General features: G+C 39.6%; 1 protein-coding gene across 4 annotated transcripts in view; it reads left to right on the forward strand.

Annotated features, from left to right (window-relative positions):
* evi5l (ecotropic viral integration site 5 like) overlaps positions 1-14,428 on the forward strand; it is a 43,401-nt gene continuing 28,973 nt past the window's right edge. For 2 of the 4 annotated variants that reach the window (XM_085410223.1, XM_085410226.1), the window contains exon 1: positions 1-395. The gene's annotated coding sequence lies outside the window, so the exon portion shown is untranslated. Of the gene's footprint in view, positions 396-12,989; positions 13,078-13,791; positions 13,850-14,428 lie in introns of all 4 variants that reach the window. The other 2 variants (XM_085410224.1, XM_085410225.1) reach the window with 2 other exon arrangements.

Raw genomic sequence — 14,428 nt, forward strand, 5'->3', positions numbered from 1 at the left:
CTGAAGCCTAAGAACGCCAGCCATTCTGTGTGATTTACTTGCAATGATTGATGCATCCGTTTATACCACATCCCTGCTGAGCCGTTGACTACATCACACGGCTGTCATGGTTATTTCAGTGGACGCCTCCAGAAATATTTTTCTCCTCTAAATTCGGTTCGCACGCGCACGTCCCCTCTCACCGCGTGCGCTGCCTCGCGACCAGCGAGCGAGAGACGCGGCGCTTCCTCCCCGGTCGAACGGCGGCAGGAGGATGGCACTGTGCTGGACGGCGTATTTGTCCTCGGTGGTTTATTAAGATTTTAATTAGCCGGTAACACACGTTTGACGTTTACGACAGACCGGCTTGGGAGCGACGCTAAACACACCGCTCCGATTATGGAAAAGGAGTGCAGGTAAGCGTTAACGAATCTTATTTGTTTATTTGACGGTTTTATATTTAAATTAAACATTAGCGTTTTCACGAGCAGTCAGTTGAAGGGCTTGCGAGCTTATTGGTTTATTAAATGCTATGATAACTGAACGGGCCGACATCAGTAGCAGCCGCTGCTTCCAGGGTCTGCTCCATTTGTATCAGTGAAAAAAATCCACTGTACAACATGCCAGCGGAGACGCGGCCCATTCATTAGCACATAAACCATATTTCTTGCTAATGCTTAGCACGCTGCTGGTGTGCCATGTTTATATCGTCTTTTCCTCAATGTCCCGTCCTCGTTTCGTGTCGTTACACAATCATGTTGCCGTAGGAAGCCGGAACATTTGGTGCCGCAAAGCGAGAGGATGATGTGTCATTTTGGCCACAGATGTTGATCCAGCCGAGCCATGAGCCGACTGCAGAGCATGCAGGCCCCTGTAGTCCAGGCATTCTTAAGCAACAGCAGCAGGCCAGGATAATGAGCTGTCATGTCCAAACAAACCAGGCCAGTAGATTACAGGATCTTGGAGTATGAGTTTGCAAGATGGGATTATAGATAGCAGAGGGACTGCTACAAATATCTCCCTCCAGATGTTTACTGTACTGCTCATGCATGCCCTCTAACTACTCATTATAGGTGAATCCGGTTGTTCTTGCTGTATTTATCTAATCAGAGTGGGGTTAACAACTAAATCCCTTGTAATGTGCTTGACTGGCTTTACTGCTCTTACTACAGGCGAGTTAAATAACTCACTACTGACTCATGAGGGCAGATATGCTGTATAATTTTAAAAACCCAACTGTAATAACAAAAATAGAGAAAGGGTGGGTCGTTGCCCTGTACCTGTGCATGTGCAATGACAATAAAGTTGAATTCTATTCTATTCTATTCTATTCTATTCTATTCTATTAAATACACCACACGCCTCACTAGTCAAGAAATTAAACAATTCTCCACCCTTCTTCCCCCAAGTACTCTTTCTTATCTTTTTTAAGAGGGCAGACAGTCCAAGGATGCTCCATGAATGAGGGCTTGCACTGAGTAATGGGTGAATAATGGGCTTGTCATGTGTTGATGTGAGATTCAGTGAGATAATGTTTATTTTTACCTGTATAATCCACTCACTGTGCAAAAGCCTTCTCACACATTTTGCTGTCAAGGAAACCGGTATCAGATTCTCACATCCTGGTGACCTTGTTTTTTAAGCGCAAAGGCCTGAAACTTCATCTTTATCTGATCCAGCAAAGAAATAGAAACAAGTGACTAGTACTCTGTGACATGCAAACACACCCTAGTTCTTCCCAGCCAATCTTTTCCTTTGCGCTCTGCAACTGACACTGCTTCCTCATTATCTGTGTAAGACTGTGGTGAGCAAAAAGGCTCCGGGCAGTGTCTTAAAGATAAACAATCTCAGAGATGTGTGTACACCTTACATGTGTGCATTTGTTTAATGTGTGTAGCAAGAACAAGAGAAGGGCTATCACCTCACAGCTTTGTCAGTGTACTATACAGATTCTGTACATGCTGCCGTCCAGGGTTATTGTTGTCTGCCACTGTGTGTGGTTGTAGGAGCGGACCATCAGTAATAAACAGGAGCCCCATGTGTGTGTGTCCTCACAAGATGGAAAGATTGATTTTTTTTTTTTTTTTTCCTCACGCCTGAAACAAGACTGGTCTTTAATGACTGGTCTCAGTAAAGATGTCTCTTCTTTGAAATCTTACGCTAAAGCAAAACATTTGATCTACTATAGTGTCTTAATGCAACAACAGCAGCATAGATTAATAATAAAATAGTGACATTATGATATTTTTTTTATTTTTTAACAGTTCTATTCATTGATTCAATGGGGAATCATTATTATCATATATGCGCAGTTTCTCTTCAGATGGACTTAATTTTTTTCATGTACAGGACAATGATGTTTTACTCAGTGTTTTACTCCCAAGGTTTAAATGCAGCTTTTCCTCACACTGTAGATGTTTGTTCGCTGATTAGGTTAGTATGCGGTGCTGTGCAAAAGTCTTGTGTCACTCCTTATCTCTTTATATTTTGCTGGGTAAATTGGGAAGTGGCTGTGGTGAATAATAGAAACATAAATGAAAATGCAGTATATGTTTGCATAATTCTAACGAACTTGAAAGTTGATATTTGATATGGTCACCTTTGTTCATCAACAATGCCTGAACCCTCATACGCTCTTCTTTTGATGTTGGCTGCCTTTTGTTTTGATGATCCCTCACTGCTTCAGTAATGTTGATTTCTGGGCTCTGAGTCACGTGCTACTCCATACTGCCCTTATTTATGTTAGTTTTTGCGGTCCTTCTTTGTTCTGAGTGCACCTTAATTTACTGTTACACACACACACGTTGCATGCAGGGTGGAGCTGACAGAGACAGATGAAGTGAAGAACTGTTAACACGGCTGGTTACAACATCTTACATTCCTGTAAATGTGGTAAAAGCTTCCAAACACGTACTGCCTCTAAGATACAAATGACAGTGACTTTTCTTTGTCGCCACTGTCTTTTAGTCATACCTGCTCACATTGACCACAGTTGCAGTTAAATTGAAACTACGGCAAACATAAAGAAAAGCTGTTGTTGTAGCCAATGTGAAGGGCCTCCAAACTGCCTTCCTTTGCTGTTAGCTAACTATGCTCTGTTGCCGCTGTGTAGTGTAGTAAACAACATGTAGCTCATCATCACCTATATCCGATCCAGCTTTACAAGTAAGGATTGGACTGGTATGTGATCCAAATATCAGATCACGGCATCCCCAGATGCAATCCATGCAAAATGTGATTAAAGTGTAGATTTATGGTATAGTAATAATAACAGAATAGTGTTCCTTTAAAATACTCTGTTTGGACTGATGCTTGGGGTTCCTGCTTGGTTTGCTGGCTGTCTGTGTTTATGGTTGCCTGGCCATTTGCATGGCACTGCACTTCATTTCTTTTGCTGACACATGGAAACAGGGAGCTGCTTGATGACCTGACTGCTGTGGTTCAAGCTCACTATGACTGCAGCTCCTCCTCAGCCCTCCTCTGTCTGGTTTATTGTTCTCTGCAGATTTGTAACTAGATTTGTGTTACCCTGCAGGTTTCACACAGACTGAATCGTGATCTCATTTTCATACTGCTGCTGCACTTGGGATTTATACCAAAATGTAAATTTGACTTATATACCGTAGGGCCATATTTATCAAGGCTTGTGTACATGAAACTATATTCATTCATTCACCTGTTTGAATAGTAATTTGATGTAGCTTCTTTGGCAAAAAGAATACCAAAAGAATATGTTATTGTTATGTTCATGCCTTTGATTACCAGTATTTATTTATTTTTTTAAACATGGGGTTTTTCTGTACAAAAGATTGATGCCTTGCAACTGAACAGTTAATGTTTAGCTGTCATTTAAAATTAACACGAGGGAATGATTTACCATAGTATGAACCTATGAGAGTATGATTAAAAAAGTGAGATACTGACATATTATGAAATCCATGTCATCACATGGGGCTCTTGCTGTTGTATAAAGTGGCACCGTTTGTATTTAAAGCCTTAAATGGTCTACCTATCAGCATATCTACAGGGTAGAAATAGTTATCCAACACAAGTTTTTAAATTAAACACAGCATGCTGTGTTTAAGTTAAAAACTTGTGTTGGATAACTATTTTGCAAACTCGATAAACAAATATTTAGTCCCTTTACATAAGTAAAAGTTGTAATTCTACCTTAGTATCCTTTAGTGCATCTGTTTTCAAATCAAATATATATTTTAAGTTCCTACAGTAAAAACATTCATTAAGAAAAATGGCCCTTTTCAATCTTTATTAGGGGAGCTGAGCAGTCCTATGCTCCCCCTGAGCTTTATTATATTTCCATTTTCCTGAGAGACTTCAGGCAGTTAAAATTTAATTTGAGAAAATTTAACAAAAAAAAAAAAAAAAAGATCAAACAAATACAAATTTCCAGCAGCAAACAGCAGATGTTTGTAATCAGAATGGGTGATTAAACAGCTCGACAACTGATTAGTGCTTCTGACGGCACTGCTGGGAAAGTATGAAATCTTTAAATAATGTAATGAATGCAACAGGAAAGCAAAAATAAGTCAGCGACTGAAAAAGCTTAACCACCAACTGGCTTTAGGCACGCCGTGCCAAGCCGTGAAAACATGCGTTTCCTTCCACCCCAGCCTCACAGCAGGGATGGTTGTACTGAGCTACACATCTGTGATCCTGTGAATCTTTGCGGGCTGGAGTTCAGCTTCACTCCTGTAGTCTGAAACAACTAGAAGCTTCATTTATTGTTGACTTCACACCTTTTCAGATCTTCTTTAGGCTAATGGACAGCTTTCTCCTGCTTCACAACATTAGTGTCAGAGAGGATTCTTTTGTTGTGAAAGCCTTTGAAAGAAGTCATTAGTTTAGCAATCATTGCCTGATTGTCACTGTTCAGTACATAGCTTTTTGTGTTTACCTGTATGGAGAAGAAATAGAGTTAACCATTCAGTTATTCTCGGTCTTACCATCTTGTAGTTCACTTTTGACATTATGGATGTTTTACTTTTTTTTTTTTTTTTTTCCAAAATACTGATTAATCTGACCTGTTCAAATCTGATCATTCAGTGGCACAAAAGAGTCAGCTGTGACTTGAAGTCAACAGTAGGTTGTATGGATGGCCATTTCTAGACAATTTCCTGTCACAATGGCACTCAGGGGAACCAAACCTTCTAGAAAGGGATACTAATTACATTTAGAGCAGGAAACCATCAGTCATAGGAAGTGAGCAGGGTCAGTAGACTTTGTGAAGTCTCAAAACAATATTCATTGGCTTTGTTAGTTAATTTTCCCCAAATGTGTCTCCTCCTCATTTACAGTGGGGCAAAAAAGTATTTAGTCAGCCACCGATTGTGCAAGTTCCCCCACCTAAAATGATGACAGAGGTCAGTAATTTGCACCAGAGGTACACTTCAACTGTGAGAGACAGAATGTGAAAAAAAAATCCACGAATCCACATGGTAGGATTTGTGAAGAATTTATTCGTAAATCAGGGTGGAAAATAAGTATTTGGTCAATAACAAAAATACAACTCAATACTTTGGAACATAACCTTTGTTGGCAATAACAGAGGTCAAACGTTTACTATAGGTCTTTCCCAGGTTTGCACACACAGTAGCTGGTATTTTGGCCCATTCCTCCATGCAGATCTTCTCGAGAGCAGTGATGTTTTGGGGCTGTCGCCGAGCAACACGGACTTTCAACTCCCGCCACAGATTTTCTATGGGGTTGAGGTCTGGAGACTGGCTAGGTCACTCCAGGACTTTCAAATGCTTCTTACGGAGCCACTCCTTTGTTGCCCGGGCGGTGTGTTTTGGATCATTGTCATGTTGGAAGACCCAGCCTCGTTTCATCTTCAAAGTTCTCACTGATGGAAGGAGGTTTTGGCTCAAAATCTCACGATACATGGCCCCATTCATTCTGTCTTTAACACGGATCAGTCGTCCTGTCCCCCTGGCAGAAAAACAGCCCCATAGCATGATGTTTCCACCCCCATGCTTCACAGTAGGTATGGTGTTCTTGGGATGCAACTCAGTATTCTTCCTCCTCCAAACACGACGAGTTGAGTTTATACCAAAAAGTTCTACTTTGGTTTCATCTGACCACATGACATTCTCCCAATCCTCTGCTGTATCATCCATGTGCTCTCTGGCAAACTTCAGACGGGCCTGGACATGCACTGGCTTCAGCAGCGGAGCACGTCTGGCACTGCGGGATTTGATTCCCTGCCGTTGTAGTGTGTTACTGATGGTGACCTTTGTTACTTTGGTCCCAGCTCTCTGCAGGTCATTCACCAGGTCCCCCCGTGTGGTTCTGGGATCTTTGCTCACCGTTCTCATGATCATTTTGACCCCACGGGATGAGATCTTGCGTGGAGCCCCAGATCGAGGGAGATTATCAGTGGTCTTGTATGTCTTCCATTTTCTGATGATTGCTCCCACAGTTGATTTTTTCACACCAAGCTGCTTGCCTATTGTAGATTCACTCTTCCCAGTCTGGTGCAGGTCTACAATACTTTTCCTGGTGTCCTTCGAAAGCTCTTTGGTCTTGGCCATGGCGGAGTTTGGAGTCTGACTGTTTGAGGCTGTGGACAAGTGTCTTTTATACAGATGATGAGTTCAAACAGGTGCCATTCATACAGGTAATGAGTGGGGGACAGAAAAGCTTCTTACAGAAGACGTTACAGGTCTGTGAGAGCCAGAGGTTTTCCTTGTTTGAGGTGACCAAATACTTATTTTCCACCCTAATTTACGAATAAATTCTTCACAAATCCTACCATGTGGATTCATGGATTTTGTTTTTCACATTCTGTCTCTCACAGTTGAAGTGTACCTCTGGTGCAAATTACTGACCTCTGTCATCATTTTAGGTGGGGGAACTTGCACAATCGGTGGCTGACTAAATACTTTTTTGCCCCACTGTAAATGAGGAGGAGACACATTTGGGGAAAATTAACTAACAAAGCCAATGAATATTGTTTTGAGACTTCACAAAGTCTACTGACCCTGCTCACTTCCTATGACTGATGGTTTCCTGCTCTAAATGTAATTAGTATCCCTTTCTAGAAGGTTTGGTTCCCCTGAGTGCCATTGTGACAGGAAATTGTCTAGAAATGGCCATCCATACAACCTACTGTTGACTTCAAGTCACAGCTGACTCTTTTGTGCCACTGAATGATCAGATTTGAACAGGTCAGATTAATCAATATTTTGGAAAAAAAAAAAAAAAAGTAAAACATCCATAATGTCAAAAGTGAACTACAAGATGGTAAGACCGAGAATAACTGAATGGTTAACTCTATTTCTTCTCCATACAGGTAAACACAAAAAGCTATGTACTGAACAGTGACAATCAGGCAATGATTGCTAAACTAATGACTTCTTTCAAAGGCTTTCACAACAAAAGAATCCTCTCTGACACTAATGTTGTGAAGCAGGAGAAAGCTGTCCATTAGCCTAAAGAAGATCTGAAATTTTAAGTGGGGGAACTTGCACAATCGGTGGCTGACTAAATACTTTTTTGCCCCACTGTATACCTAATACCATAGCATGTTCAAACTTGACAAATCTGGAAAACCTCTGCTGCACTATATGCACATAAACACTCATTGATATATACTGTGCAGTCGATACATGAGAGCTGTTTGGAGCGCAGATTGTCATTACAATACTACTAATGACGGTGGATGATGTCTGCAGGAGTGTCAGGTAGCTGGTGAATATAGACTCAGATTCACTGTTGAATATCTCTAGCAGACGGAAGACAGGATTAGAAAGTATATTGGCTTCACAGATTCAGTGGTAATTAACAACTAGACAAAGCTTTGCCTGGAAGCGGGAGGGAAGCTGGATTTTATGACCTTGACGTCATTTGATTAAAAATCAGTGTACACAGAAGTTAAAAATAGTGACTGAGCTGTGACTTCAGTTATATTCATGAGTTAAATGATCACCCAGAGACAGAGTTTAAAGTAACAGCATGTCTTACTTTTCAGACATTGCACAGAAGTACGCTCCATAGAATGTTAAAATCAAAAATAAGAACATCCCCATCTTACAATGGGATGTTTTGAGCAGTGTGGAGACCAGCAGCAGTCACAAGGATAACGGGTACAGTAGTTGAATAGCATGCCAGAGAAAAGTCCACGTGTCAGAAGCTAAGCATGAGATCATGTTGGGACAGCGAGGAGGTTAGCAGCTACAGATTAACAAGGGTCATGCTTGTTGTCACAGCAGGAAGACTGTGACAACTTGCTAATTTTTGTGTTTGTTTTTATTTTGTTTTTGTAAATCTTGATATATTTTTTTTAGCTTTGTGTTTTTGTGTTTTTCTTACACCTCCAAGTGTATGTATAATGTAATTCCTCTAAGGAAACTGCGGATCCATCTGTTTATTACTTGATCTCCTAAAGAGATCAAAAGAGAGCATTTTGTTTTTGTCACCCTCCCTATTATAACTGCCTCAGGGTGGATCAGTGTCAAAGTCGAGCCCAGATGGGGACTGTGAAGACTTTTTTTTTTTTTTAAGCACTAATGTTTTGTTAATCGTAAACATCGTAAAGTAAGGTTCCCATGCAATATATGCATATAACATTGTAAATGCAAATTCATGTTAAATCACGGGGGGTGGTGTGTGTTTGTGTGCAGAGGACAGTCAGAGGGGGAGATAATGGCCCTGTCTGTTTGTGTGGACAGTGAGAGCTCGGAGAGGATGCATTCAAGCATAGACTATGCACAATGCCATAATTGTACACAGTGACGCGGTGGTGGAGAAACTAAACATGTGCATCACACAGTCGTTCACATATTTATCAACAAATCATTATCGAGATAGGATTTTATAAACACAGGTTACAACGAGTGTGGAGAAATGCCACGGCACAACTAAAAACTATCCTTTCATTTGGTGCACACGCATGCTCAGAAAAGCAAATATAAGTGAAATACCATCACCATCACTTATTACCTTAATACTCTCTGTTCTCTGCAGTTCCATGCCCACAATGACATTACTGCAGGCCTGCAGTCATATACAGAACAACAGCCAAGCTCTGAAAATATGGCTTGTTTTGCTTTGCCAGAGACCTTCACAATGTCACTGTGTGTGTGTGTGTGTGTGTGTGTGTGTGTGTGTGTGTGTGTGTGTGTGTGTGTGTGTGTGTGTGTGTGTGTGCGCTTGTGAGTGAGAGAGACAGAATGGGGCAGGGGGACTTTTAAATCCTGCATGACTCACACCTTTTACAGTGTGGGTTGACCACAATGACACGGCTGAATAGTCCTTTGTAGTACTGAAAACCTCTCAAACGTCTTCTCTGTTATTCCTAAAAGGCAGTCCCTTTAGAAGATGCTATAATGGCATGTAGAATATTTTTAATGCAGTACATTAACCCAGTATTCAATTAATCTAAAGACCTCTTTATTAAGTCTTTATGTATTAGTCTAAGCTTGAGTCGTATTGTTTGGTCAGCAATAATTTAAGCCCAGCAGGGCTTAAGCCGAAGGAAAATCTGGTGTGGATATTTGTCCATATCGCTGTAATAATAGCAGTTTGCTGTCCATAAAGAGTTGGCATTGAGACATATATAATTTAAATATTCTATGATATACTTTTGTGTCTTTGGTGCAAAACATCAAAGCTTGGCCAGGATAGTGAACACGAGCCCTCTGTATTCACCTGCTGCTTGCTGGGAAGCGAGAGCCAGAGGCTAAAATGCCGCAGGTATCTTGTAGAGTTATACATTATGTCAATAACCGAGCTCACTTCAGTCTTGCTGCTGGGGTTGAGGCTTAATTGACAAGGCAGTTTCATCAGGTGCTACACCAGTCTGTCAAATGAGTTTCAGAAGAAAAGGCAGATTGACATCATCTTTTGATTGTTACAGCAAATCCTGTTAAATCAAAGTGATTGTATTTCAGATTGGGTTTTTTTGTTTTTTTGAAGAAGCCCTTTTACAAATGTGATTGGTTTCATAGGCTTGTTAATGGCTCTTTTGATTGGGCTGGTTAAGATGCATGAATGTGGGCCTTGTTTCTCCCCATGCACTGTTCAGACAGTTATGCTCCTCTGCTTTCCTCTCCCCTCCTGCAGGCTGTATTTCTGCTTTCCTTGCTGTGTATGTCAGCTTCATGTGCTTCATGTTTTTCAGGCCAATGAATGTTTCTCTTTAATTTTAATGCCCTGTGACAGAGCTGAATTTCTTTATTGCGCTGTTTTGGAGTTTTTTGATGTGAAGACAGTTTGATCTGAGTCAGTTAGATATGATAGTTTTAATGAATTCACTACACCGCTGTTGTTCGTTGGGATTAAACTGACTATGAATAGACGGATTATACAGATTATTAGCTGACCAGCAGTTAGTGTGTGTGTGTGTGTGTGTGTGTGTGTGTGTGTGTGTGTGTGTGTGTGAGAGACACACACACATCTATAAAGCAAGCTTGGGAGATCCAGAGGAGTCAACTGTAACCATTTTTAGCCACTTTACAAAGCAGCACTACTGCTAATGTTCTGCACAGACACACTGTGTCAGTCCCTTCATTTCTGCAGCCCAGTCCCACACCACAAAATGTAATGTCTCTGTTAGTCCACAATGCAAAACAGTTTATTTTCAACTTAAAGACCTGCAAACTGTGAGATGCATACCTTTTGGGTTTTTTTGTTGTTGTTTTTGGTTTAGCTTGTTGTAAGGACAAAACTCATCTGACATCCTATCAAAATGCAAAGTGCAGCAGAGTTAATGTTGTGAATGAGCGTCATCTTCTCCTAACCCAGACTAATTAGTTTTTTGGTGCTTTTTAAATGGAGGTTCATTTCCCCACTTGGTACGGTTCATTTGTGCAGATGCAAACAAAGTAATCAAATTTGGGCGCAGACCAAAACAATTGCAGCGAGAACATTTGGAGACAGTGGTGTCAGTCCAGGTCCAAACAAACTCCAGGCACTGAACCCAGTGGCACGCTGCAAGTTTATGCAAACACCTTCTCATAGCCAGTATGTATCTCAGATGTGATAGAGTACCAAGAACATGCGGAATGTAGTAACCAGCCCTAAAATGAACCAAGGGCTCACTAGTCCAAAATTGTCCAGAACACAGCACCTTTTCATGCATTTATTTTTGTTGCTTTTTCTGAGACACATTTGGCCAGTAAATGGACACACCTGGTTTGTAGTGACTCATTTTGTTTTGGAGTTTTCTCTGTGAAAAGAAACTTAATCACAGGAAAAAGCTACAAGTACTCATGTCCTGATTCTAAAAAATTTACAGAGAATTTGGGTTGTCAGATAGTCAAACAAAACGGCAACTAAAATGTAATCTTAAAGTCATGCAAAAATAAATATAATTCTACCACACACGTGCTCTACAAATGTGTAGCATTTGAGTGAAAGTGGGATTTTTACACACATAGAATAGTTTGTATTTGTATATGTGTTGAGTGAGTATTTGCTTTGCTTGTTTTCTTTGATATGGGTAAAGATTTTTACACTGGCCTTCCATAGCCAGATATCTTCAGACATATTAGGATGAAAATGTGGGAAATCCAAGGTCAAAATGTGCTGTCTAAGAGAAGTGGGAATCATTGTTACTGTGATAAAAAGCATTTTGATTTATTGCTTCAAAATAGGACTGTAAAGCAGGCACACTGACCAACACTGCTATTACAAGCTGTCATAAATGTTACATTCACCTGGCCTGCTAAACAGTTTGTATTACAGTCATCTAGCTTAATTGAAAAGGTGTCGACTATTGTACTGTTAAAGGTATTTTGAGCTTAAAATGGCATTCAGCAGTCGCTTTTGTTACTTGTTTTGAACAAGTAAACAAAAGTCTTAGTTTTACATAGCCTTGTATCGAGTAGGTCTGCACATAACGTAGGTGATGAGATTGTGTTACTTTTTTAGCTTATCCCAAATTGGAAGCTTTGTTGAGCTAAGTGTGTTGAGTTTTAGTTTAGTTTTTTTTCGGTTCAGTTGAATGAACGTTAGCTTTGCCATACTTGGCTAACATCCTCTGTATGTGAGATGAGATCTTACAGTATGTTTGCACTACTCCCCAAGTACTTTACTTTCATATAATATTCCTTACAAATCCCACATGTCACATCCATATGCTTCATGTTTAAAAAAATAAATATGTCCATGCATCTAATTCAAATGTGGATGATACTTTTCAGATTTTTTTATTTTTTACTTTGCCTGATCCCTGCTTCCACCTTGGGTTTACCAACTTCCTACTGTGCGACTGACGTTACCTCGCTAGAAAAATCATTAAGCTCAATGGCACCATCTGGTGAAGTGAAAAAGTAATTGGTTTTATTATTCTACTGCTGACAAGTTACTTTTTATTTGAAACCATGATATTGTATCGATATCTGGTGTCTTTGTTTCAACACAGCATCGCCATATGTTATATCATTCGATTGCTGTATCGATTGCTGTATTGATTTTTTTTTTTTTTAATTACCCAGGCTAACATTAGCTAGTAAAATATTACGTTTATGCCAAGCTTGTGCTTTGTAAGGTCCTTATCGCTGAAAGTATCAAGCACACAAATGCACATGTAGCTTCTTTTTCTTCTTTTTTTTAATCCTTTATTAAAGAAATTCAACTACAGCTCAAAAAGCATGATTGCATCAACAATCTGCTGAATGATGAAGCCTTTTTTTTCCTCCTGGGAAATCACACCTCGGTTTATCTTATGAAGAATTCAATTAAAAACTGCCCTCAGCAGGGGCGGAGCGTGGGGGTGGCTTACTGGGCTTAAGCCCGGGTTGTTTTGTCAGAGCCAGCCATACTAAGGAGAGCTTAAGTTTGACCAGGTACCAAAGCAAATCATTCGTACCGTACAAATAATGTAAATATGACGGTGAATCACGAAAGATTGATATCAAACTGATCACTTGACCAATATTACGTTACTTGCTCTTCAAGTGAATCAACAAATGGCGAAATGAAAAGCCGAAGAAATGCTATTTTTTTTAGAGAGTCTTAGCTTACGTGTGTTTATTTCATATTTTCAGTTCTTACCCTCCCCGACTAAATCGGTTTCAGTAATGCACTGAAATATAAGACTGGACATTAGAGGGCTCTTTCAAAGAAAAAACTCAGGTAAATGTTATTTTATATATTATGCTTTGTATGTTGTTCAGTATATTTCTATGCAAAACAAGAGGGATTTCAGTACACAGCAGGATATTCACATTTGTAACCAGATATTTACATACACTTTAGGGAGAAAACATAAAACATTTTTACTGTACAACATTAATTTAGAGTAAACTTTTGTTTTAGATAAATATTGAAATGTCTTTTGAATTAGTTAAATGTCAGAATAAAGAGAGACAGAGCTGTCTATTTGTTATCACGTTCATCAAATTTAGGAGTACATGTACACTAAGTTTATTGTTAATTAATAAGAAAACTGCAGACGATTCCATTCTGAGCTGAAGAAGCTTCTGATAGGTTAGTAGAGTCCATGTGAGTAAATTGGTGGCACAGCTGTGGATGCATATAAGGCAAAACACAGAGCCTGTTTCTGTGACATGGGAACATCAAGAGATGTCAACCAAAACACCAGGAAAAGAACTGTGGAGCTCCATAAGTGTGGCTCAATTTTGAATACATTTTGGTGCCATTTACAATTAAGAAACACAGATAGGTTCTCTCTTTACTCTTAAAGTTAACAAATATGTTTTTTATATTTATCAATCTAAAAAAATAAACATTTAGTCTGATTTGATGTTACAATTAAAAAAGTGTTTGTGTTTTTATCTGAAGAGTATGTAAATATCTGGTTTCAACTGTATATTTGATGATTGTCAGCACAGAGAGGAAGAGAGAGGAAGAGAGAGGAGAATGAGGACAGATGGAACAAGAGCAGGTGAGACACACATGTTAGTCAAATGGTTGTTTAACAAAAGTATCACCGTATCATAGGTCCTCATGTATCTCGTACCTAGTGTTTCTTTTTAGGTTTACTATTTTTCAAATTCTATATTTATTAAGTTTTGCAGCTTGTTTGCACAACAAGGCTAAATAATTATATAAACTTTTCTCAATCTAAATAGTGGACTTTGGTAGAATTAAAAAATAAGTGTAGTGGAGGTCTATGATGATTTTTAGTGCTACTATCATCTAGTTCTGATTCTGGTTCTGTCTTGGTTAAGTCCTCAGTAGTCCTGATTTTGAACTGTTGTAGTCCTGTTTTAATTCTGGATCAGTTTTGGGTCTGGTTGAATTGGGGTTTAGTCCTCATGTCTTGATACAGCCCCGATTTTGTTCTGCCTTGCTGCTTAATTAAAAAACTAGTTTAAGGTGTCCTGCACATGTAAATGGTAAATGGCCTGTATTTATATAGCACTTTACTAGTCCCTAAGGACCCCAAAGCGCTTTACATATCCAGTCATCCACCCATTCACGCACACATTCACACACTGGTGATGGCAAGCTACATTGTAGC

The sequence above is a fragment of the Rhamphochromis longiceps genome, linkage group LG6 (assembly GCF_057381845.1).
Source record: "Rhamphochromis longiceps isolate RC_006_pf linkage group LG6, R_longiceps_female_GT1.1, whole genome shotgun sequence".
Classification (NCBI taxonomy): Eukaryota; Metazoa; Chordata; class Actinopteri; order Cichliformes; family Cichlidae; genus Rhamphochromis; species Rhamphochromis longiceps.